This window comes from Camelus dromedarius, chromosome 4 (genome assembly GCF_036321535.1).
Source record: "Camelus dromedarius isolate mCamDro1 chromosome 4, mCamDro1.pat, whole genome shotgun sequence".
Classification (NCBI taxonomy): domain Eukaryota; kingdom Metazoa; phylum Chordata; class Mammalia; order Artiodactyla; family Camelidae; genus Camelus; species Camelus dromedarius.
The window spans coordinates 58,204,119-58,231,387 of record NC_087439.1 but is presented as its reverse complement, the minus strand read 5'-3'; the positions used below and the strand labels follow the sequence as shown (position 1 = coordinate 58,231,387).

Genomic DNA, 27,269 nt, shown 5'->3' with positions numbered 1-27,269 from the left:
AAGGCAGTAGCCACAAATTCAAAATAAGTGGTCAGTTAAGCCCCAAGCCACATTTTTAGTCTAATTTGACTTAGCCAAATAATATAAATAGTAATCCAGAGATTTTAAGTTAGCCTTCTCCTGAGTGTTAGTCAAAGTGTATTTCACTTGGTAACTAGTACTCATTATTGGAGAACTAAGGCTCTCATGAGCCTTGCATGGGGCCACAAATGTAGGCATGGTCCTGTGTGTAGGCATCTGAAATGGACAAGGATGACTAATTATTATTACATATGTCATTCTTCATTGTACATCATTCCACGGTTCTATTAAAAAAAAAAAAAAACCTTGCTCTGCAGATTACATCTAGACTCTGTGTTGGCAGAATTAGCTGCTAATTGCAGAGAATCTGACACTTGATTCCTCATATGCTAGTCAATCTGTGCTGTAAGCAACTAGATACATCTTATTTTTTAACTCCCCAACACAACTAGTACAGTATCTAGCTCAAAACACAGGCTTCCTCACTACTTATTAAATGATTACAAGTAACTTCAATCTGTTCTGGAAAAAATATCATTTTAAAAACATAAAATACATAAGGCTAAATTAATGTGTTGATTAATGCCAAACTGGCTAGGAATCTTTGATTGCTGAAATAGTTTCATTTTGTTCCACTGCATTTTCCCAAATATTTATTGTCACATTTCAGTGTGTATTTGAAAAGTCTGCATTATCTATCTTTTCACTGGTCCTTTCATACTCAGAGTAACTCCCTAAAAAAGTCCCCATGCCATTGATTCCACCTGGAGTTTATAAAATGAGAACTTTGAAGGATCTGATTAGTGGGATGCAGTTTGCCTGGTATTGCTAAATAAGGCTTTCAGATGATGCTAATAAAAATTACCCAAGAATCTTCATGGAGTATAACCATGTGCCTGACTAATAATTTAAATATAAATACTATAACCTCTATTAGCCTTCCCATTAAGTATAGCACTTGGTGTATAGCAGAAGAGAAAAAGGTTGGTTTAGGATGTGAGTTCAAAGCAGAGATTTTTCACTCACTGAAGGCTTTACTAGTGTTGGGAAAGTGAAATCAATGAGTCTTTGGGAAAATAATGTTTTGTTTTTTGTTTTTTTTTTGCAAACTTATGAGGAAAAGTTTTAGTTTTTCATAACTTAAATTCAAAAACTATATATTGATCTCTTTCCAGGGGTCAGATGTTCTACACCAAGCATGAGAGAAAGAGAGAAGACACGGACAGTAATCATTCAGGTACATACTAAAATCTAGTATTTGATTCTGCTCTGAATTTTAAGAAGGGAACACCAAGCCCTAAAAAGTTTTGTCAAAGTCACAGTGGAAAGTACCAGGACTGGAAAGTTTCTTGGTCTGACCCCAGCACTTTGTACTTCTTAGTGGTTCCCTAAGCAATGTATTCACTTCGCAGCAGAATTCAGCAACGCTTTCACCTGGCAACATCCACGTTGTTTTTCTGATTAAAGAGCCGCTGTTTGTGGAGCCAGTTATAATCTGCAACCTTGACTTTTCTTCTCAGGGGCTGAAGGAAATAGTTCAAAATGAAGTACATCCATCTCGGCAGCCTCCCAAAGCAAAGCAAAACCAAGCTCTAACTGGACATGACAATATTCTATAACCTTGCAATTTAACTACTCTGGTTATTTTCTATCATCCCAATAACCAAATAGGTGTAAGTTTCTTACAAGCTTTATGACTATAATTGATAGAGATTAGTATGTATCCTATTTTTATATGTATTTATTTTTATTGACCTTGATCCTATTGATCTTAAAATCAACAATTGTGTAGTAAGTTTCTTCCTTGGATCCAGGTAATAAAAATTTTAGCAGGAGCATACTGCTTAAAAAACATGAATTCTCTATAATTTATGTTGCCTTGTCCTCCTTTGTTAGTCTACAAGGAGTGTGAGCATATCTTCTTGTTCTGGAATTACAGTAACTTACCAATATCTCAGTATCTCTGATCTCAAATTTACTAAGAATTGAGTAATCATCACACTGTCTTATCTATTTCTAAATGTTACCTAAGTTGTTGATTCAAAGTGTTTGAGATATATGGGATTTTAGATACTGTTTGATTCATCTTTTCTGGTTTACAGGTGAGAAAATTGCTGCCCAGATAAGTTAATTGACTTTCAGTGCTGTTGAGGTTTCAGAAATTATATTATTGTTGTACCTCACACATTTACTGTATTATAAAAAGACAAGTGCACTTCAAATTTAAAACTTTCTTCCCTGATAGTTTCCAATGATTTATTAAACACATTTAGAATAAAATTATGTTTTGAGGCAAAACTTTTTCTAAAGCATTAAAGTAAGTTACATATTTTACATTGTTTCATAACTTATGTTTATAAACTATCTGCATCTTTATTAAGGCTATCTTGAGGTATAAAGGTAGTGGTATAAATTACATTGCATTTCATGGGTGATAATATGATTAAGTCAGATATTTTAAAATATGTGCAATTGTTTTTAATTTATGAATATGTTCTCAAAAGTTGTTTTCTCTAAAATATATACTATGTAATGAAAAATAATTCTCTATGTATATGTATACACAAACAACATACACACAAATGTTTTTGATTATGACACACACATACTTATGTCATGAATAAAGTAAAAAAAGTTTTAAAATCTACAGGATAAAATTTTATCATTTAATTGTAGAAAACTGACCAGAGAATAGCTCTGATTATCAGAGCTCCAAATTAATGAGTTAGATCACAGAATTAATTACGATGAGAAAATAGTTAATATTTTTCTGTGTTCGTTTATGAAGAGAGACATGTTAAATAGAAAATATCCTTGATCCTTTGTAAAATAAAATTCAACACAAACACACAGACACACACATACTCCCTAACTCCTTTAATTCTTTGAGCAGAGTACTATATTCAGATTTCCTTCAAATCACAGGCAGCTCTGTCTGGCAAGTTCTAACAGAACTCAGTCAAGGTGAAATCCAGCCAGCTTTTGCTGCTAACAGTGTATTCATACAGCATATGATCTCTGTCTGTTCAGGCTGCTTCTTGCTCTTGTCTCAAAATAAGAAAGGAGTGCTGCTTTCCTGCGGTATGCCATTTGAGAAAGAAAGTAACCTAACACTAACTGCAGGCGGGGTCAGAGTGATGTAACAGGAAGCTCTGATGTTTCCCTTCTGCTGCTGAGCACATACAATGTGACAACCCTTCCAATATACTGAGAACAACCTTCTCTCTCCAGCAGAGTGTCACCTCCTGCTTTAGGATCATCAGGCTCTGCTAACTGGATCTCACCCTGCCTGCAGGATCACACTGCAAGGCTCTCACTCTTCCCCACCTTGCCCGGGGATAAATTTCTTCTGCGGAATCTCAGAAAATCAAATTCTATTCAAAGAAAATTTCACCAAGAATTTCCTTAGGAGCTGTGCTGGGTAAGTGCATTATTCAAAATACATATATTTGTTCTGAATCGTATTCTCATGTAGTTTGACAGTGTTTCTGCTATAGAATTTAGTTAGTGATATTGAAATAGTGTTGAAACAGTTCTTGTCTATTTCACATTAGAGAAACTACAGTGTATCACCTCAAGATGTACACAAAATCTATTACTACTGGATGATATTATGGACGGTGATATTCTAGAAAATTAGCAAGTAACAAAACATCTAAATGGATTAAAAGGTTTACTTCTGAAAAGTATCTTAATTAGGGAACAATCCTTTTTAAAACTAGCTCTACTATTAGCTAAGCCTGAATTTTGACAGCTGGAAAACATTTTTCCCCTAGGAAGAGTCTTTAAACTTTCCATATAATCAGTACTCTACAAAGGGGGTGAAAGAATAACTACTTATGAGGGTCTCGGAGTCTCACTCTGTAGTTAACACAATGGAGAAAAGTAATCACTTTGGATTTATTGTATTGTCTTCTATTTGCCTTTCACTTCTATTTACACATATATCTAACTATTGAACTAATTGGAATTTTCATTGTTCGCTGTTGCCAGATGTGTTTAAATCTCTTTTACTAACCCTGCCTGAACTGTTTCCGCTGTATTGGATCATGGGGTGAGCAACAAAGGAAAAAAACAACTAGGGTTGAGAAAATGTTGAGAGTTCTGTATTAACTCTAATTTTAAAACTGTGTAGCTAATAGAATGTGACTTCCACTTGTCTGGTATCCCTCTGCAAGCTTTTTCCAGGACGGTGTGACACTGAGATAATCGTAGATAAAAGTAACAAAGGTTTCCCAAATGAGTATACCAGAATATTAAAAAGAGAAATTAAAGCATGTATTTAAAAAACGTACTGAAATGTAGAGATGAAACGTCTGTTAATGCTTCTATCAATAGACAGACTGTCCTGGACAATTTAAGGAACTAGTGTCTACTTAGTAAGTTGTTAGCAGAGATACATGACAAATTTGTTGCTTAAGAAATTAGGTGTCAGATTTAGGTTCAAATTATATTGATTGACATAATTTTAATATATTTTCTTACCTAAATTAAATTATATTGTGTAAAATGTCCTTCAACAGAGCAATCCTATACTTAAATTACCCATAATCCGACACATTAATGGTGGACTACAAACTCATTCTGAGTAATTCTTTCATACTTTTCTACTCAATTTTTCCACAAATTTCTCCAGATGGAAACTTCAATTAAGTCTTATTTTTGTGATTCTTTAAAAATAGGGTGGCTGATTTCCTATCTCCTGTCATTCATTAATTAGACTGAGTTCCCTGACACATTTGTGGAAATGGATAGTGTTTTTAGAATGTGACTTTGTAAATAGCCATTAGATAATTAAGGGAGGAAATGGAAAGAACACATTAAATGCCTAACCCAATGCTATGGGTCAGTAACAAAAGTTAAAATAGCATTATTTTAAATTTAGATTATTTTCTTGGAAAGAGGTACTATATTCAGTTAATATCGTATTTTATAGAAAGGAGTTCCCCCAAATTCTCTAATCTTTAATTGTTAACTAAAACCCTCGATTTTCTTACATAATTTAATTATTTTTTGTACTGTGCTAATTGTATGGTTTATAATCTTTATTTTCAAAAATACTGTTGAAAACCACTAGGCAATGAGTATTGAGGGTCATTAGGCAAAGACTTATTATTTGAGGACATAATTGAAAGTTTGAAATAAGAACTCATATCACTATATTCTAAAGTTTGCTTTCTTTAATGGTAAGAGAGTACCAGAGCAAAAATGCATGCTTTCAGCCATAAAGAATTAATTTATTTTGCTAGATGATATTATCCTATAGATCACAAAATCAATGCACAGGATCTAATGCTAGCTCTAAATATGTAAAATAAAATGTAGAATTGAGTAATTACCTGAGTAAAGTGAGCCTAAATATGTTTTATCTGCAATATTCAGTTATATTCAAGAATATGCTCTTGGTTATTGCTACAAGTTTTTTCCCCAGTATATCTTAGCACACGCCAAAACATTATTTTGTTAGTTAAAATATGCAAATTTTTAGAATATATGCGTGTTAATTCACTTTGAAAAAGTGGAATACCAAAATTAAAAATAAATTATATCTGGGTCTATAATTTTTTAAGTTATGTTAAATGAATGCCACAATGTATGCATTTTCCTCATCGGTGATGCCTAGGACATAATGAAGTTTAACTGGAGTCGACACCCCAGCATAATTCACACCCACCTGTATATATTTTACCAATATTTTATGCATACTAGAAACTTACTTTAGTCAAAAATTCAAAGTAATATTTAGACAGAAAGTTTACCTTATTAGCTTCATGTTAATGTGGAAACGTTCTTTGATAAACACATGAAAATGAGTAAGAATTCAGTTAATGATACTATTACATATCTCTAACTTAGATCATATTTGTAACCATTATAACAGTATTTTGCTTTCAACTTTTGCTTTCAACTTTATCTCTGTGGTTAAACTTTGATAGTTACTAAATTTTTAAGAATTGCCTAAGAGACTGTTATAGAACAATTCAGATAATTTTTTGAAGATCAAAATACACCTTCACTAAACAAAACTTATTTCACACTGTGTGTATGACTTTGAATACAGCTTGAAAAAATAATTCTGTGCTTAGAAATATCATGATTATGGTGTCAACATTTCAGAAAACAAATACATTTAAAGAAACTTGAAGTATTTTACTGGCTTTATTCCTTATCTTATCTTTGTTTAGGATTCAGAGAAACTTAACCCATAAACATAAGATATATCATTGTGGCTGTGTTAATGAAAGTCACTCAGAGTCAAGCTTGTAGTACCTCTTAGTTCTTGACTTAATCAGACTATCAGAATATACTTAAGTTGGAAAATCAGTTCACAGCTATCTAAAAGATTTGTCTGTCTGGTTTTGAAGTCCATGCATGAACTATACAAACCTTCATAATTTCTCAGGAATGCTCTTTTTTTTCTAACAAAGTACTTCTACCATGCTATACTATAAATTATTTCAAAAAAATCCTCTCACTTAATATCAGAAAATGTTCCAATGGAATTAAGTGGAAAATAAAAATTTATCAGAAACACAAGCTGTATACTAACCAGATATCTCGATCATTTTCCCATTTATTCACGTAGACAACCATTCCTGCCCAAATTCTTTCATCAATAGTTGTTATGCAACTCAAAGTAACTGGATAGTTGTCACACCTTAACTTTAGTTTACCTACCTATAAGTTGGTTTATAATTTTGAAGATATATAGTCTTAATTAGTATTAAATTGAAGAAATACTATAGAATATATTTAATTATAATATTTGGAATATAAATATTGCACTATTATGATTTAGGAAAAAAGAACACGAGTAGATATATGATAGTTAAATCAACAAAACCCATTTAAATAATAGGAAATATATTTTTTACATCCCATTGCCATTCCAATTTAAATAATTTAAACTTTTCATCCTCAATAAATCCAGATTACCATGTTTTCATGTCCTATTAGGATTATAATACTGTTCAGTCAGACTCAATCAAGTAATCTGTATTTTCCATATTCGAGTAAACTTAAAATCAAATTAATTTGTTTTTTAATTTAATAAGTTATTTTATAAAAAATGAAGAAGTGAATTTTAAAGACCCATTAAAAGCTGTCTCATTAAAAATATAAAATGGAATCACTGGTTGTGAACTGAGTTAGGGTCTATGTTTCTTGGGTTATCAGTATTATTATCAAATGGTAAATTGCAAACATTTTCCTAGAACATGTTTCTTCCTTTAAATTAGCTTGTTTACTTAAAAGAGACAGTATTATATAAAACTAACATACCAATATATTATTGTCTGCAAAAATGTTCACAAGAGGGTATTTACTCTTTAAATGTAAAACTTTTTAATCTTTTTATTCCTTCATGGTTTTAATTAAATGCATCATATTTTCTACCTTATTACCAGTTAAAAGAACAAAAAACTCAACTCAATCCAACATAAATCTAAATAAATAACCAACCTAACCCTGTGGTATTGAGGCTACTGCTCTACACTTTATTGAAGTTATTGGATGAATCCAAAATTTCAGAGAAATCTTAATCCCTGAACATGTTTTTTAATTAAAAAGTGTTCATATGGCATAAACTTTTGTATAAACCTGTCATTATTTCTCTGTTCAGTTTTAGGTTAACCTGAACTCAGTTGAGCTGCTCATCCATAGTGACTTGTGAGCATGTCACTTGGTGTATTAACAGCAGAGACAGAGTGACATCACAGCTAGCTGGTTTAAAAGAGCGCCTGTTCTTTACAGCTTAGCTGGAGGGCCATTAGCATATTCATGAGCACACAGGCATGGTTTTATCAATCAAAACTAAGTTAATTTGTCTTATATCCAAGCCCTAATTTCATACATTTTACAAATGAGTATTAACTTGAACCCATAACTATTAGTTAACCTGAGACCAACTATTACACAGATATTTGCATGAACCTCAATTTTGCTTCCCTTCCGAGGATAATTTGAAGGGAAAACTGGATCTTTGGTAAGTACTGGAGAAGAATAATGTTATAGCCAAAAATAAGGAGAATTAAAACTATTGGAAAGAATGTCATCAATACAAAACTTGACTTTTTTCCCTTAATTTGGTAGTTATTTTCAAATGTGATGCAAACTAGAGGCTTGTTTTTACTCAGATAACACAAACCTAGTATTAGGGTAACATGCTTAAATATTTTGTTAATCAGTTTACAAATGTCTTCTTTAAAAATTTATTTTCAATAAAATTTCTTGGTTTTAGATCTTTAAGACATGCCAATATACTTTATTAGCTAAGGCAAAAATGTAACATAGATTTTTGTTTTTGAAATTTAGATATGGTTGTTTGAATCAGTTGCCTGGAATGGAATACACTTTAGACAACTTCCACGTTGTATGTAGTAAGGACATACTACATATGCTACATTTAAAATGTGTTAAGCACAATTTCATTGAACTCCCAGCTAACTAAAATACCTTGGAATTGTCAGGTTTACTTAGTTGAATTTATGCTTATTATCAGCTTTACCTTTTGGTCCTTGACATTATTAGATGAAGGACACATTATTAGATGCATAGACCTTAATATCCCTGAGGGACAAATAACTTTTTTTTTTTTTTTTTTGCCTCAAACAGTAGAGTCTGCCTTCCCTGCTGCAGCACTCCCTCGGCAGTGGGTGAGTCTGTCCACACTGCACTCATACACGAGAACCCCCTTTTAAAGGGTGGCTTGCTGCTTCTGAGATTATTTAGCTAATTTCTTTGACGGTTTGCCATGTGCCATGTACATTATTAATATATTCGTGTATAAACTCATTTAATAATCCCCAAAGCCTTAGCAAATAGTATTAACTTTGGAGATAAGAAACTCCAAAACCAGGTACAGAGCTCTAGGTAATGTGCCCAAGGTCACATGGCTCTCAAGTGGCAAAGCCAGGACTTGAATCCTGGCCATCTGGCTCCAGAGCTCATGCTCTGAACCACTTTGCTTCCCTTTCCAACTAGTGGCCAGTATTTCGCCATCCCTAGCGCAAAGGGATGCTATTCTCAGAACGCTGGCTAAAATGTAGAAGGAATTGAAATTCTATTGAAACAGTGATAGTGTAAATAATCTTAGGTTCCCAGCTTAGTCCATGAGTTTAATATTGTTTAGTTATATTTTTGTTTCCTGCTTCTTTCTTATCAACTGCAAAAAAAGAAAAAAAGAAAAAACTAAAATATCACAGTTCAAATATGAGCTGTATTGTAGAAGTGCAGTTTAATGGACTTTGGCTTCAGTTCATTCACATGTGAATGCCAAATTCACCACTTCTCAGTTCCCCTTTCTCTTCTGTACGATGGGAATAATAATCATATTGCTTTATAAGGTTTGGTGAGGAGTCCAAGAAATTGAAAATGTTTAACACAGCACTTGTTACTTAGTAGGTGTTCAGTGCATTTTAGTGTTCATCATAAATCTTTTGTGAACAAGGACATAACTCGTGCTTATGCAAAAGCTCATTCCAAGCAATCAGCATACGATTAGAATACAGTCTCTTCATAAGACAGAGTGAACAAGTAGGATTTGTAATCAGTTTTTAGACAGATCATGTTTGCCATCATATAATATATGCCAGAATCTAATAAAGCTGACATTGTTAACCACTATTTCTATTGAACTTGAGCACTTAAAAAGTGTCTTTCTACTAAGAATTTTAAAGGTATATTAAACCGAAATTATTCTTTGTTTCTTTTACACATGAAGTCCAATGTAGTACATGGTGTTCCCAAAGTCATTTGTCCCAAATGGTCATCACTGACAAAGCTCTGATTTTTACACACATCTACTGTGACTCTGAATCCTATTTTATTGTGCTATTGTGTATTAACCATTAGTAGATGTATTACTGATGTTGCACAAAGTTGAATAAGGATAATGATCCACCAATTTAAACTCAGTCTCTTCTAACATAAGATGATAAAAGTAAATTTATGTTGCTTATGTGGATTTTGTGGAATATGGTACATTAGAGATACATCAAGATATTAGCCAAGAAATTTTTAGTTTTGCTTACTTATAGCAGCTGCAGAAACTCAAAATTTAAAGAACATTTTGAATGATTAAATTAAACTCAGTTTGTAGGGCTCCAAGTTTTTGGTGGTTATTTTGCTTTTGTAAAAATGTCTCTATCACAGGGACTTCTTACTACTGCCTAATGGTAGACACATGTTTTCTTAGGTATTATATTTCAGAAATAGGATGAGAAAGTACCTGTGCAACAGGATGGTGAACACTCATTTAGGTTTATGGTTTAGGATAATTTATTCTAAAAATCTGTTTTGGAATATTTTATGAATTATGGCCCACATTAAGAATATAAAGGAACTGTAAAGTCTTTCTCCAGAACAATACAAACTAATCTACATTCGTAGGGACTCACATTTTGCCTATAGTTGCATGAGTTTCATAGGATCTCCCTTTTTGGATTTATTTACAGTTCTTGGATTCACATTTATGAAACTTGCTAATTAATTCAAATGACAGTTTTTCTTCTAGGATGAGGTAAATTTTATATATATATATATATTTTTTTTTTCAGCTACCAAAGTTCCTAAGCACTCAAAAAACAGACATGAACATTAGAAACAAATGGCTTATAAGATTATTTTCATCAACCATAGGGCAGTGCTGCAGGGCTCTAGGGAAAAACTACACAGCAGGTAGAATCTGTAATTTTCTATCTCTTCTCTGCACCCCTTTCCTTTCACTAAGTTCCTACACTTGTACCTACACCTGCCTAACCCTCACCTTTTTACAAACCAAATGCTTAGCAGCAAGTGTCTGGCCTCAGATGGTCAGGAGTAGCATGGGGAAAAAATCTTGAAGAAAAAGTCTTTTTTTTTTTCTTTGAGAAACCTCAGTGTATACTCTTAAAGCCTTCAACTTATTGGATGAGGTCCACACATAGTATCAAGGATAATCTCCTTCACTTGAAGTCCACTGATGGTAGATGTCAACCACATCTACAGACCTTCACAGCAACATCTTGACTAGTGTTTGAACAAAGACTAGTATTTGGGCACCATAGCCTAGCCAAGTTATCACAAAAAATTAACCATCTTAAGTAGTTAGAGAGATTCATCCATATCTGCTCTTTTTTTTTCCTCTAGAAATTATTTAGGTTTTTAAATGTGGGAAATTCTTCAAAAATTCCTTCTGGAATGATAACTTGAATTGTAATGAATTCACTACTTAAGTTCACAAGGATTTGACATCTTAATGTTGTCATCCAACCATGAGCTGGCAGTCTGAGGTGGCTCTAAATGTATCTTGAGGATATATTTAAAAGAAATATAAATGGGGGAGGGTAAAGAGCTATGAAAGGATGTAAAGTTTCCACATTAAAAAAAAGAGAGAGAAAGGTCGCATGTTTTCCTGTATGTGATCCACATATGACCATCCAGAATTCCTCTTCCTCTTATCAAATTAAAATATGCTCACTTTGCAGTATATTTCACTTGGGGAAATTACTGTTCACACCAGAATTTAATCTTGTCAGAGAAGAGTTGTAGTTTAACTCAATGGCTATGCCATCAATGCTATTAGGTGTGCTAAGATTAAACAGTATGCTCCTCAGTTTAGCAAGCACCACGATGTGCCAGGCCCTATGTTAGCTGTTAAAGGTAGCAGGACAGGACCTGGCTCTGGACAACGTCAGCTGCACCTCAGTGCAGTATAAGTTGGTGCTGATTAAAGTACCTGGGAACTCTTTATCCACACTGCCAGCTGCCACTCTATTTTTCATCTTGTCACAAGATCAGGACTGAATGCCTTAACTAGGGTTTTTCTAAAATGATAAAATCTGATAAACCAGATATTTTCTGCATATATTTATTATATTTAGGAAACAGATTATAGATAAAACATTTTTTAAACCCTGAAATAAAGAACAATCTTATGGATTCTACTTAGCTCACAACTGTATGTGCTTCAGTTAAGATATTCTGAAATATCTTCCTTTCAACTGATTTAATGTAACTTTGACCTTTCAGATTTTAACAGAAAGATTTCCTTGCACCTAAATCCACCACAAATGTCATGGTTGTGTATCAGAAATTGTTCACTTGTTTAAGGCAAAAAGAATGTAGTTAAGGAAAGTGATATTCTTCAGAATAAAGCTTTGAAGAATGTTTGGTTTCATTAATTTGAACAGGAAGGTCTTCAAATGAGATATGAGCAAGTGTTAAGGTCTAGAACAAAGTGATGGGGTGAAATTCACAAAATGAGTTTCCTAAATATTGTTTAAAATTTTAATTAATTGAATTTCTCACATTAATTAACTTCCTTAATTATACAACTTCCAAAAGGATTTCCTGAACTATGCTCCATGTTATCAGTTCAAAAATTACTAGAAGACTTACTGTCTTTTGATCATAAAATTAATATTTATCCATATTTAATGAATAAGATTCCAGCCTACTTCCTTCAAAGTACATGTACCAAAATCAAAAGAGTTTGTATTTGAACTTTTGTATAACTCAAACATCCTTTAAAAACCCACTAATTGTGTTTTTCAGATTAACCATGAAAGCTGTTTGTTCCCTAAATTCTCAAGTGTCACAATTCCAATACCATAAGAGGCTGCATATATAAAGTTACAAGTTCTCAGCTTTCTCAGTTACAGTACTATATGTACCATAAAAGACTACATGTTTAAAACGTTTAATGTTAAATGTAGTTTCTGAAGCTAGAGGCCGGAGTAAGCTAAATAAATTTAGTTAATGAGATTCTAACTTAGAAATAGTAGACTCCAGCTCACTGTGTCCTCAGAGAGTTTCATTAAGTGTAACTATGATGTAGGTCTTGAAATAGCATGTGCATTAAAAAAAAAAGTTAGATTTTTACACTGAGACAACACTCTGCTCCTAATTACTTAAAATCATTTCAATTTCCAGGATTGTCCTACATCCTGGACTATGTTTTTTTTTTCTTCCACACATAATTGCATAATTTTATTATCATGGGAGGGAAATAGTCTGTAAATGCAGCATGTAAGCTACTCTATCTGGAGAGCTATCACAGTATAGCAATTCCAATTTGAATAAATCCTTGAAATTAAATTTGTAATAAACAACAAAGATCATTGTGTATCATATTGCTTTACTGACAAAATTATAATAGAAATTAATGAAGGAATGTTTATTTGAGTGAATCAACTGAGCAATTTTCTAAGTTTATTATGTTCTCTTTACTCTAACTCATTATCACATATGCATCATTATAGCATCATTTTCATAAATATGAAAAAAAATGCTAACAGTTCTTATTTGTGGGCCTGTAGTTCTTGGATTCTGGACTTTAGTATCTCTTCTTCCTTTTGTTGAGTCCTTTGCCTCCAGACAAATTTACTTCTTGCTAGTACTTTTGGTATCAGTTGGCATAAAATTTAAGGGAAGGTAAACACATTATCTGAGAGAGGATTAAAATTTACCCATGAGTTTTTTCTAATGAGCATAGAATACTGTTCTCCCAGATATCCATATACCTAAGTCCCTCTCCTCCCTAAGTTTTCACTCAGATAAAAAGTTTTCTATGGGGCCTAGTCTACTCACCGTGCAAAGTCAACCTACGCTTACACCACCACAACCCTCTTGTTCATTTTGATCTATTTTAGAATGTCCTCGCTTTTTCCTATAACACCAATCCCCTTGCCACACACCATCTACTATAATTTACATATTTTCTGTTATTTCCTATATTTTTTGCCCATGCCACCAACATGTAAGTTCTACAACTACAAGCACTTCTATTTTTTTTCACTGACATATCCTAAGACCTAGATAAGTACCTGTACTAATGGGAGCTTAAAAATTGGTTAATAAATAAATATGAGTCTTTACACCAGTCTCCACAGAAAACTAGGTAGTGACTCCGTGATTTTGTATGCAGTACACAAGAGATGCCAGAGCTGAAATTCCGAAGGTGTTAGAATCCCTACTTATTGCCAAAGGGAAAATATTCAGAAACTAATCACCATTTTATTATTCTTAGGTCAACCTAATATTTACCCCTCACTATCTTTGTAAAGGAAAATAAATTAATAAAGATGCTTTCTGTAATGTATTTAGTGTTCAGGTTTCACTGAATTCCGGGGAGTGACCTTTCAAACTGGGGTAAATGAGAAGGTTGCTCAGTATTTTAACACAGAATGTTGAAGCATTTCCCCAAATGGCCAAACAATGGCTGAAATTGGCAGAATTTCTTGTTGAAACTGGCAGACTTGCCAACTGTTGCCTCCCAACAAAAGTCTTACTCCATTACTTATTGCCTTTTTGGACAAAAGCACTAAAAAGTCTATACAAGGAGAAAAAAAATACCTTAGCAGTGAAATTGAAAGAAATCAAAACAATCTTTTAAAAAAGTATGTATGGTAGAATACAAATTCTGCTTAATTGCTAAAAAATTAGACGTCTGTTTAGTAAGTGATGAGTTAACATGTTTATAAATCTATATTCCCAAGCTTTTAAGTGTTGATTTATAAATATTCAAAGATAATTCTAAAAAGAATGCCAATTGTCAATGCCCTTTCATCATTGTATAGTTTGGGAACTTATCTAAACTTAAAGCCAAAGGACTATTTTATAAATTAAAATATGTATTTGTCATTAAATAAAATCACGATTTGCTAGAAAGCCTCATGATGGATTTTCACAAAATGTATATCCTGACGTTATACAACTCACAAATTACAGCAATACTTATCTAATTTAGAGTCTCTGTGTATTTGAGACTCATACAGCTTACTTTTATTTTCTTTTAAAATAGGTGCTAATTGTTCATTCACCTAGAAATATCATAACTGAGTTCTTTCTCTTTTGAGCCCAGAGTATATATCATTCAGGGAAATAACAATTTTCCTTTGAGAAAAAGACTGATTCTCAAAATCTGTCTATAGTATTCAGAGAAAATATGGATTTTCTCTGAATACTATATGTATACTATATATACATACTATATATACAATATGATATATACAAATATGACACATTTGATAATGTGTCAAGGTTGCAATTTTACTGTCCTTCTACTATCCAATAACACACTGACTGAATTTTAAACCACAAGCAACAAACTAATTTGGATTAAACAACTCTCTGTCCTAAATGAAGTATTGCTCAAAACCTAAGAGTAAGTTGTAAAATAGCTTCTTCCTTAAGTCTTCCTGAACTTTCTATCATTATCAAATGGTACACTTAAAAAGTTACTATTACACTACATAAATGATAATAATGCCGTAACAAAAACTGTATTTTGTTTTAATAATTAGTCTACATTCAGTTCATTTTTGGTATGTTTATATGTAACATGACAGTTCAACATTCTACAACACATTTTCCTTGTCCCAAGTAGCTTAAAATAGACAAAAATAATAATAGGAAAATAAAGCTGAAACCAACAATAATTTTAAGGAGACCAAAGAGTGACAATTTCTAATCTGGATGGGCTTGATAAAATGGTGGAAAGGGCACTTAAACTTTACATAATAAAATTCTCCATAGAATTTTCAATTCAAGTACTTTGCACTTAAAATTGGAGTGCAAAAATGACTAATTTCTCACAGTGAGCAGAGACACTCCACATTTTCTCAAGCTAGTATCAGCCCCTATAGTGAGAAATGGGTACTCCCAGCCTGTTTAGAAAAAGGCAATGCCAACATGTTTGTTTACCCTCATCTAGATTCAGCAGAGGTACCACACATTCTTGAGAGCCTTTTGTAATAGACTGCTACTTGTAGGATGAATAAGGCTATTTTGAACTCTGAATTATTATCTAATATTAAATTAAATCTAAAACAATTTCTGTCAACTAAAAAGAGTTTCACTAGTTATTATAACTGACTCTCCATTTCATAGTGGCTTTAAGGGTATAGAACAAAGTTTATATCTTTTTTTTTAGCAGTTCTGCAACTCTTATATATGCTGGATCACCTTGACTGTGTTAAGTACATCTTTTCCAGGAGATTGATAGTAACGTGAGAGGCGTAACTAGCTAGCCCATAGCAGAGGCTATGATCATAAGTTGATTCTGTAAGTCATAATGTTCTCCACAAACAAACGATATGAACAATTCTCTGATTAGTTTTATTTTAGCTAATCCCTCTTACTTTCTAGGTCCTCACCTCATTTGTTTGTAAAGGAGTGGATGTGCTCTCCTGGTTTACATGTATCGCATCGCATTTTTTTAAACATTTTTAATTGATTTATAATCATTTTACAATGTTGTGTCAAATTCCAGTGTATGGCACAATTTTTCAGTTATACATGAGCATATATATATTCATTGTCACATTCCTTTCTCTGTGAGCTACCATAAGGTCTTGTGTATATTTCCCTGTGCTACACAGTATAATCTTGTTTATCTATTCTACAATTTTGAAATCCCGTCTATCCCTTCCCACCCTCTGCCCCCTTGGCAACCACAAGTTTGTATTCTGTGTCTATGAGTCTGTTTCTGTTTTGTATTTATGTTTTATTTGTTTGCTTTTGCTGTTGTTTTTTTTTTAGATTCCACATGTGAGCGATCTCATATGGTATTTTTCTTTCTCTTTCTGGCTTACTTCACTTAGTGTATCACATTTTTTAATTGCATATTTTTAAACATATAATTTAAAAATTGTACAAACCCTAAACTTTTCTCCCTTGGAGTAAAACCAGGTCAGGACTTGTGACAGTGTCTTAGTAAATTGCAAGGTGAGAGGTTTAGAGATTCAACCAGAAGTAGACGAAACTAGAAATGAAAGGAACAAAATTAGGGAGTGAAGGACTAATCAGAACAGAGAAAAGGTTCAGAAAAATTCTCATCTAGAGAATAAATATGTATGACTGTAACAATGTAATTAACTTTGTAATTATGGCTCATTGAGTCAAAAAACTGATAAAAAGCCAGAGTGAGGGATGGGATTTGTAAGTAAAAGAAACCACAAAAAGAAAATGAGAGTGAACAGAATCAAGAGAGGAAAATAAGGAGAAGATAAAAGGCTAGCCTATAAAAGAAGATAAATTAGGACGTATTTTATTTGCCAGAAAGGTTAGGAAATAAAAATCCAGCACTGAACTGTATCAGTTAAGATGTGGAGATACTTTGGATACATGGCCATGGACAAAAAGTTAGTATGCAAATACCTTCCAGCTGCTTGGTCTAACAGTGTGAACAGGAAAACTTTATCTGCTGTTTAGTTTGAGGAATGGGACTGAGTGTTAAGCCTAAGGGTTATTCATTCTGATAAGAAGTGAGGAGTGTTTATGAAGAAGTTGTGAGAAGCAAATACCACCTCCTGGGTGGTAATCATGTTCTAAGACTTGGACCCAGATGGTGGAGATAGGGCTCTATTTTAAATAGTGGAAGGTTCATAGTGTCTGACCTACTGGGAAATCTCTCTGTCTAGGATAGTTTCTCAAAAGGTAGCCCAGAAATTAGGCTACGTTAATCAAACCACATTTAAAACAGCAGAGCTTGTTTGGTAAATTGCAAATCTCTTGGCTAATTCCAAATCTACCAAACCAGTCTAGGGCTCAGCAGACAGAGGGAGGTGATGCTTAAGTGATCCTTGTGTGCCTTGCAAACAGCTTTCTCTTTACTGAAGTCTGGATATTGTGAGAATAAGACATGATAACATGATTAGGCTCAAATTTACAATAACAAAATAAAAGTGTGAACAAGGCACTGGTTTAAATCAAGTGATTCTCTTTCTAAATGATGAAATAATAAGAATAAATTCACAATGAACTACATATAAATAACAAGTCATCAAGAAGTGTATTGCTTTCCCTTCTAATTCTGCCTTTGAGAATTATTAGTTTTGTGATTTGAGGGGCATATTTTCCATGTCTGAATTGTAACTTAAAAGTCTTAGGAACTTGGTAACAATCCAAAATACAACTTTCCTTTTTCACTGCACTCCAGGGTAAATACGCACACACACAAACACAAATCCACACATACATACATACATTGATTCACAGGTTGTTCATCATTGATATTCCAAAATTTCCTCCATATAACTAAGAAAGTAACCTAAATTCAAGTAACATCCACACATCTAAATCATATTTGTAAAATTCAAAGTTGTGAGTATACTGTGATTTAACAGCGAAATCTTAGAAGGGGTCTAATCTTAACGGTATTCTGACCAGAAGTAAACGTTCAAATTGGATCAGGACTGTGTGAGGGAGGCATCCCCGTCTCCCTCCCAAGCCCCCTGACCTATCTGAAATACATTGCATTTTTATGTATTTTGATCCATAGATTCACAAAAAATTCATGATTCCAACGGAATCAATCTCTGTATTCGGTCCTACAAAAGCTTGTTATAATTTTTTAAAATCTCATGCATATTAAATGTTATGTATAACACAATATACTGTCTAAATAAATAAATGCCTCTGTACCTATAACCCATCTAGTCCATCCTGTTCCTCCTTGATTAAGCCACACATATGTCCCCAGGAGTAAACCATTAATCTATACTTATACTAGTCCTTCATGGCATGACCAATATATATGTATTTCTAAGCAATGTATTATTTAGTTTTACTGTTTTTATTCTCATTTTGTGCAAGTGGAATCCTTCTGAATATAGTCTTTGGAGACTTGCTTCTTTCACTCCGCATTATGTTTTGGAGATGCATCAGTGTTAATGTGTGTAACGGTGGTTCTTTATTTTCACTGCTGCAGTGTTCCATGGTATGAACGCACAATGTTTTTATCCTTTTTCCTGCTGAGGGACATTTGGATTGCTTCCACCATTTTGCTATTACAAACAGTGAAGCAATGAACTTACTTTTTTTTACACATTTCTGGTACATATGTGTCTGAGTTTCTTCACGGAATATATTTACAAATGGGATTTCAGGTTCCCAGCACTTTTAAGTACTTGTACCAATTTATACTCCCACCAACAGTGTGTGAGGTCTCCATTGTACCACATCCTTTTCAACACTTTGCTTTACTGTCAAACATTTAAATTTTTGCCAGTCTGGTGGACGTAATGTGATATCTCATTGTGGTTTTAATTTGCATTGCTCTGATAATGAATCACAGCAAATTTGTATGTAAAACAAATTAAAATTTCCCTCTAAAACACTTGTTTCTAATTGGGTAGCAGTGACCTGATGTTGTTGAATTATGGTTAAACCACTTTTTGCTTATAATTATTTAAGAAAAGGACTATTTTTGGTTAGGTAGTCCAAGGAAAGGAAAGATTATGTTTTATTGCTTTTAAAACTAGGAATGTATGAACAGCATTTATTATGAAAAAGTACAGAGATTGATAATACTCAGAATCACACCCCAAACTTTCTATTTCCTTTTATTCAAAAACCCCATTAAATATACATCTTCTTTAAAAATAGAGAGGAAGAAAATGAATAATTCTATTCAGATGCATGTATGCTTTTTAAAAAAATAGACTTTATTTGTTACAGAAGTTTTAGATTCATATCAAAATTGAGTAGAAGGTAAAAGATTTTTCACATAACCTCTGTCCCTGCCCTCCCCTGTTGTTAACAAACATACCACCAAAGTGATATGTTTGTTACAACCCATGAACCTATATTGACGCATCATGCTCACCCACATTAGGATTCACTGTTGGTGTTATATATTCTGAGTTAGCACAAATATATAATGATATGTAATGTGTGTTTTTTATAATCTTTTGAATATTTTAAATCGTTCATGGAGCTTACAAGTCTCCTGAAAGAGATAATATCTCTCTACTGTTGTAAAAATTATTTCATATACATAAAAATATCAGAGAAGGCATTGGAGTTTGTGTCTTTCACATAATTCCTCATTTTGGAAACCACTTGATTGCCCTTTTATCTATTAGCTAATATATTTCTTCAAGGTTCTGATTTCCTCTTAATAAAAACACAGGTTTGCATGTTTTTCTTTTAGCTTGATTGTTATGCTTCACCATGGCAACATTACATCAAGAAAGCTTATCCAATATTCTTATGTAATATATTTGTTTTCTATGTTTTTAAGGTTTAGTTGATTTTGATTTCACTGTCTAATCACTTCAACCAATGGTGCTACTTGCACAAAATTAGCTTTCTTTTGAGTTTTCTCTAAGTATCTCTATCGTTTTTATTAAGGCTGTATGATATTTTCTTTGTATCCTCTCTTCTTGGGTATTAATCTATTTTTTGCTACCACAGATACTGATATTTTCAGAGGAAAATAGAAGTAAGATCAGGTATTTTATTAACATGTGCAACACATTTACTGACCGAAATTAACTCATCAATAGATTCTGTGATGGCCAAAAGTAATCATTGACATATTTGTCTTCTACTCATTCCATATCACCAAAAAGGTTCAAATAATCCTTCATAGCATTTTCAGCTGGGATGAAAAATGAAATTTCTAGAACCAGGCAGATAAACAAACCAATAACACTTGATGGTCATGCCTATTTCTAGTGGCATTTTCTAGCAAGTTGGGAAAATACTCAAAATAAACTTCAACTTTGAACCCCATGAATTCCATATGAATGCCATAAAGCCTAAAACAGACAAGAATTTTCATCTTTTCCAAAGCAGCTTCTAGAAAATCCAGACTCTAAATATATACAGAGTGTCTGTTGATGTAACAAATTCGCCTCTCTTTAATATGACCAGATCATGATCCTAACTGTGACATATATTAGGAAATTTATAATATATAATAAGTATTAAAGTATGTTAAAGTATAAAAATTTACAAAGTAATTCAAAACTTTTTTTTGATTTATATTTTAAAAGATTTGATTACAGAGATTGCTTTTAACTTAAGTTTTCTTAATGCTTTCAAATTTTCATATAAGGATCCCTATTGAGTTCATGGATATCCTTGACAGTAATTCAGAGATTATTGTTATAAGTAGCAGCAAATTGATTCATAGGAGCAAGTTTAATAAAAGCCCCTTAAATCACAATATGAGCTACTGGAGATAAATAATTTGCAAGTGCCAAGTTGACATTTTTGAAGTTCTACAAGTCCAAATAGTACTGTGTAAATGCAAAGCAAAGTAAACTAGATTATAGCTATATCTTGCCTTCTACATTAGTTTGATTCTAAAAAGATGCATGTAAACCATTTATATATGTTAACTCTTGGTTTAGCAATGATGAATCTCATTTGTTAGTGATACCCTGTGCTTAAGAAGAGTTAAATCTCATTACTGACATGATCTAGCGTCTGGCTTCCTCTTTGCCAAGATGTGTGTCACTCTTCTGTTGCAATGACTCCACTTTGATCATGTTGGCCGTTTTTCTGTACTTTGAACCAAGCCACATCATTCCCTTCTCAGAACCATTGACCAAGCCATCCTTTCTTCCAGAACAACCTTTCTCCTGAACACTTCAGGACATCCACCTCTTCCTAGTGCTAAGGTCTTGAACAACAGGGACCATCCTCCATGTTTGGGCCCCTTAAAGTCCTCATCCTTAAGAAATGAAGTCCAAGAACAAAGTTCTTGATTACTTTCAGATTAGCATGGTGGCAACCTAGATATGCCTGATACATCCCCTCCTAACATCCCATTAAAATTAAACATTTAAAATACATATGTTTATGATTAAAAAAAAACACACTAGCATATACCTTTAAATTAAGTTCTATAAAATCCCACGACCCACTAATACTATTACCAAATTCACAGGAATGTTCTCTTGTCATCCAGGGTCCTGCGATGATACACCAACCACTTGTGCTGCCACCTGTCAAAACTATGGATGGCCCTACTTCCAGGTATTGAATATGAATATATTACAAAAGAACATTCATGATCTAATGAAAGCAACATGTTGGATTTCCAATTAAGTTGAGGATAATATCATCATGTTAACAATCATAAGAAAGATTTCACAGAATGATGCATAACTCCAAATAACTTCTGAATCAAGGAAAACTTTGAAAGTCAATCTAACAAAATACTGACAAAGATGACCTCTGGACATGTCAAACTTACAAAGTTGTTTCCTTGAAACCTTTGGGTATGGACTTATCTCCTATTTTTTGTTCCCTTGGCCAGAGCATTTAGTGTTAAATTAATTTGAATGGATCTTACCAGATTTAGTAATATTAGTAATTTGATAATATTAGCCACAAACATCACACACAAACACACACATAAAAAAAATTATAATGTCTGTGGCTAATTTTATTATAATTGTATGTATATGTTTTTATATATGCATATGTAGAAAACAAATTATGTATAATGTATAAAATAATAGGGCTAGATTGCTCATTTGCACTCAATTCCTTTGCTCTGTAGAGTTCTTTGTTTTCTGATTCACAGTCACTATTATATTCTCATAAATGGTTGTAGAACTTTCCTGTAATTGGAACATAAGAGGCTAACATTTATAAATAAGGGAACAGGAAAATGGGGGGTGAGCTGAATTGAAGATTTAAGTTGATCTAGATACTATTTTTACAACCCCCTGGCAAAGCAGTTTCAATTTCAATCCTGGACGTTAATTTCAGGCTTCAGGGGCTTTGGTGACTCCAAAAAGATTACTGTTACAGACGGATGTGTCTTTTTATTTATATTTAACATAATAGTTTCACATCAACTAAGAAATTAATTATGCAATTATTATTACACCTCACATCTCCTTTCCTGACGAAATTAAAGTAGCTTTCCTGCCCTCATTTATTTTTAGACTGCAAAGTGTTGAACAATTCCATCATACATCATCCTAATACACTGTGATAGCATTAATGAAAAGTAAAGGCTTTGGAATTATTTTATCTTAAATTCAAAACTGAGTGATCTAATTCCTTCTTCTAACTTTTAAATTCCCAAGTCATTCTGCTGGACCCAAAAATAGACCCTCTGTAATTAAGCTTTGTCCCACAGCATGTCTTTGGGAACTCATCATTGTTGTTCCATCCTTATGTGTCAGCTTCCTTTGCTCAGATGACTCACTGTTCCTTAGAGCAAGGTTTGAATGCTCCAAGTGCCTACTTCTATCTGACAGCTGGATTTTTCTTCCTGAACTATTTTCTGTGAAGTGGCGCCAGGTCAATTTTTATAAAGTCCCATATTTTGCTTATTGAAGACGTATAGGAAAGAACATAAATGGAAGAAGATTCACTGACTAGGCAAAAACTGACTTTTGACTTCCACTATCTGTGAGTACCAGTCGTCTTCATGTGGAAATTAAGAGGATCGCACAATATTTTTTCTAAGTGTCTTTCCAACTTATAAATTCTAACATATATTGGATAGTTTGAAGGAGACAAACTGGAAGTGGCTTGAAGATGAAAGGTTCAAATTTAAACTGCTTTCTCGTCATTAGACTGATTTCTGGCTTGTAGGGTATTGGTAAAATGCTTTGTGAGATGTTAATAGGCCTAATGGTGATTTTTAAAATTTCATTTCTAACAAGGACAGTTTAAGATGGATATGTATTTAAATTCTAGCAAGAAAAGGGTGGAAAATTATCTTTGGAGAGATTTAAAAATACAACTGAGAGTCAGGATTGCAGTTGGCTATCATATTAGTTTGACTCATATGGTTTAATTTTAACCTAATAAAAGGAGCCCACACCTAAGACTTAGGAAAGGGAACTCCTTGCCTCAGCTCATCTACTGCTGCTGTGGGACAGAGGCGAATCTCCAAACTCTCCTGAACTTTCTAAATCTGTAAGATGAGCAGGTTAGACTGTGAGGCTTTCAGGTCCACACCAGCTTTGAGGTTCTAGAAATTCTGACCATAACTACTCTGAATTAAAGACAGGAGCTGGAAATAAAATATCATCTCAAGTTCTCTGTAACAATAATGTGATTTGTAATAGCTCAGTTCCTCTACCTTTGGATGTTTTTGCATTGCTTTATTTACATAATCATTCAGTAGACTCTGAAACTTGACAGATGGAGAAGAGGTGAGAAAGAAAAAAATAAGGAGAATATCTCTGGCTAGAGTGAATTTTGGCAATAGAAGGATCTGTTTCTAATTATCACTAAAGTTTTATATTCTTACTGAAAGTTCTGATTCCAAGAGAGTAAAAATATTAACTTTTAAATTTATAATAATTTAATAGGCCCATTTTCACATTTAAATCTTAATCCAACTAAAACAACCTCAGATAATAATTTTTTCCCAAATTGATAGACAGTTATAGCAATACTTTTTATTAAATAATTCATCCTTTCTATTACTGATTTGAAACATAATGAAATGGTGCTATTTACTAAATTATATTAACAAAATTATTTTGGATTCTATGGTCCATTTGTCTTGTTATTGTTTGTTATTTGTTTGGTTGAACTAAATAAGTAAAATTATTTATTACCTGATGGCATTACATTTATATATTATTTGGGGGAACAATTAAGCATCTTTATACATTTTAGTTTTGCATCTATTAATACAAATGTCTCTCTTCTTATTAAAAATCATTTTATGTCCATAAAATAATTACATATTTTCTTCAAAATGGCTCTCCACGCAGGAGTGCCTGGTTCTTGCAGATCGATTAAGACTTTCACGCAGAGCAGGATAGATGTTTTCTCTATAAACAATATGAATAGTTCAGAGAATCAGGAGTGAGTCAGTCAGAGAAGTTAGAACAGTAAGAACTAAATTAAGGTAAATTTAGGGGGAAAATGTAGGTTTTCCATTAAACTAATGAAACTTAAACTCCAGGACTTTTACTTGAATAAGACCCTTTCTTAATTTCGTGTTTCTGATTTGGTGTTTTTCGTTGTTGTTGTTGTTGTTGTTGTTGTTTTTGTTTTTGTTTTTTTAAAGCGGACTCCTATAAGCATATAATTTTTCTCTAATCCAAGAGCATAGCATCTAAATCCCCAAGTTGCAGTGATTTGGTTGCTATATCTCATCTGTTAAGAGGTTGAGGGCAGACAAGGAACAAGGGGGGCACCGGTGTGTAGTATGAGAGACTGGCCCCCGAGGACTGGCCTAGTATGTAGCACATCTGTCCTGCTAGCTAAGCTTTTGACTTATGCATGTCATGTAAATAAATTGGAGTTTGCTTGCCCCATCTGTAAAATAGGAGATTAAACTAAATCTGAAAAAAAACCCACACAAACAAAAAGTTGCTCTAAGTAAGCTCTAAGATCCTCCCTAATTCTAACTGTTCCTGATCACTTTGGCTCATGGTATTATCTCTGTCTCTGAGGTGCATTTCACATTCTCTTTTGTCCTTTAATTTGTCACATCCACGTTTCTTGTCCCCAAGCTAAATTAAAGAAGCACCTCTGAAAAGCTATTTTAAATCTCTCTGTAGTACACCTTAAAGTGCCTATAAACCAATAAGTACATTTACAAATTGTATTAAAATGCTCCCCCCAAATTATATCCTTATTGTTTAAACTGTGTTTATAGATCAACTTCGTAATTGTCTTACCACCCCTTGAAAATTTTATACCACACTGTCTTACTACTCAGAGCTAAAAATAGGTAAACTAGGATACGTAAGTATTCTTATAGACATAATTAATGACCTGTTACAAAAAGTAGATATAAAAATATATAACATAGATTTCTTAAATGCAATTTTTAAAGAGTCAAAAGATGCAATTTCCTAATAGAATGTCCAAAAAATACCTATTCTCATCTTGCTGTGTAATAAGCCATGTTTCCAATAAAAATCAACCAGATGAAAATTATGGATTCGACAAAATGAGTTCAGTGCAACTGATGAGGAACATTTGCTATATATACTCATCATTTATGCTAACTTACGTATCTCACATGCAAAATAAATAAAGCATGAACCTAAGTATCACGCACCAGCTCAATAACTCAGTACTTTTATTGATCCAGTGACCTGAGGGTCTCATCTTCAGTGCCAAAAATGTCTACTAATATTCCTTCTAATCTCAAAAACATTTCTGTATTACTGTGCATCCTATAAATAATAGTATTCTTTATAAATATACTTCTCTGAAACCTAACTTTTAATCACTCTCTTAGTGCATAAAGTTGTCCTACTTTGTATTAATTCCTGAAATAGTCCTTTCTTTGATCTTTTAAAAGTCCATACACATAAATTGCTTATAAACATAGTAGACCTAATTGGAGATTTTCATGTGAAAGATTCAGGAGGGATTCACATACTAGCAATGTACACAACTTCAAATCAAATGGTAGACATCACCATTTTTCAAATGTCACTTAGCTCTTCCAGTATCTATTTCCAGCCCCTCTCCATCTTTCTGGATCTACTCTCTTCTTCCTCTTTATCACTCATTTTCCTGCTTCCCTTCTAGGAGTGAAAACAATACATTTTCTGATCTTGATTTATGGAGAGGAGATGTTTTCTTCTTATGTGTGAGCAACTGCTAACATTTATGGCCATGTGGCTGCTCTACCCCATGGTATTTTTTATGTATTTTACCAGAAGAATCGTTTCTTCCATAATAGGAATTCTGGTGCCAATGTTAATGATAATAATCATTTAATATGTTATGATCATAATTTGTTAATAATGACAATTTTTCAATATTTAATTTAATAGGTAAAAACAAGTTGTCACTGAAGTTTAATGGGAACCATGTTGTATATAGTATAGATACTATAAACTTTCCTACATTTATTTACTTATCATTTGTTCCTTTTCACATATGCTTTACATTAAGTTACAATTTGTCTTACTCATTTTTCTGACTACAGTGCCCAGCATAATAGTTCTCAAATGCAATGCATTTTTATTTTTGGTAGAATTGAATTTCTTCATTTAATATGTGTTACACTTTAGACCAGTGATCTGCAAACTGGGGTATGTGTACCCCCTAAGGAGTAGGCAGAATCAGCTTGTTTTACAGAAATCAGTTTCCAGATTCTTAATCTTCATTTGAACTCCATCCTAAAACTGATCTGCCATAGAAAATGCCTACGGTCTAAGCTTTAGGCTAGTTCTTCTTTTTTTACCTTTTCTTTCATAGTCTTCCTTTTACTTCTTTATATGTGCGCACACACACACACAAAATTTCACTATTCTGAGTCTACTACAAAGCATTCCTGCAAGGTATAACAATCTTCCAGGCCTTAAATGAGGGCACAGGGACAACGGATACATTATGTTTGCCTTGCTTCCTTCAAAAGGACATGTGAACGTCCCCTTTTCTTCATCTCATTAATAATGTATTTCTATTAAAATTTTACTTTTGAGTTTAAAATTATGTATCAAAATTTGTAAAACTTGATTATGTTTTGATCTAGAGTATAAATCTAGAGCAAAACTGTCTGGGGCTCAAATCCTGAATCAACCAAT

General features: G+C 33.0%; 1 protein-coding gene across 2 annotated transcripts in view; it reads left to right on the top strand.

Moving 5' to 3' along the window:
* Nucleotides 1-3,079: 3,079 nt before the first annotated feature.
* Nucleotides 3,080-27,269, top strand: part of CALCRL (calcitonin receptor like receptor) — a 94,758-nt gene continuing 70,568 nt past the window's right edge. Inside the window, exons 1-2 of one of the 2 annotated variants that reach the window (XM_064484969.1) lie at nucleotides 3,080-3,442; nucleotides 21,704-21,771. The gene's annotated coding sequence lies outside the window, so the exon portion shown is untranslated. The remainder of the gene's footprint in view (nucleotides 3,443-21,703; nucleotides 21,772-27,269) is intronic. The other variant, XM_064484970.1, reaches the window with a different exon arrangement.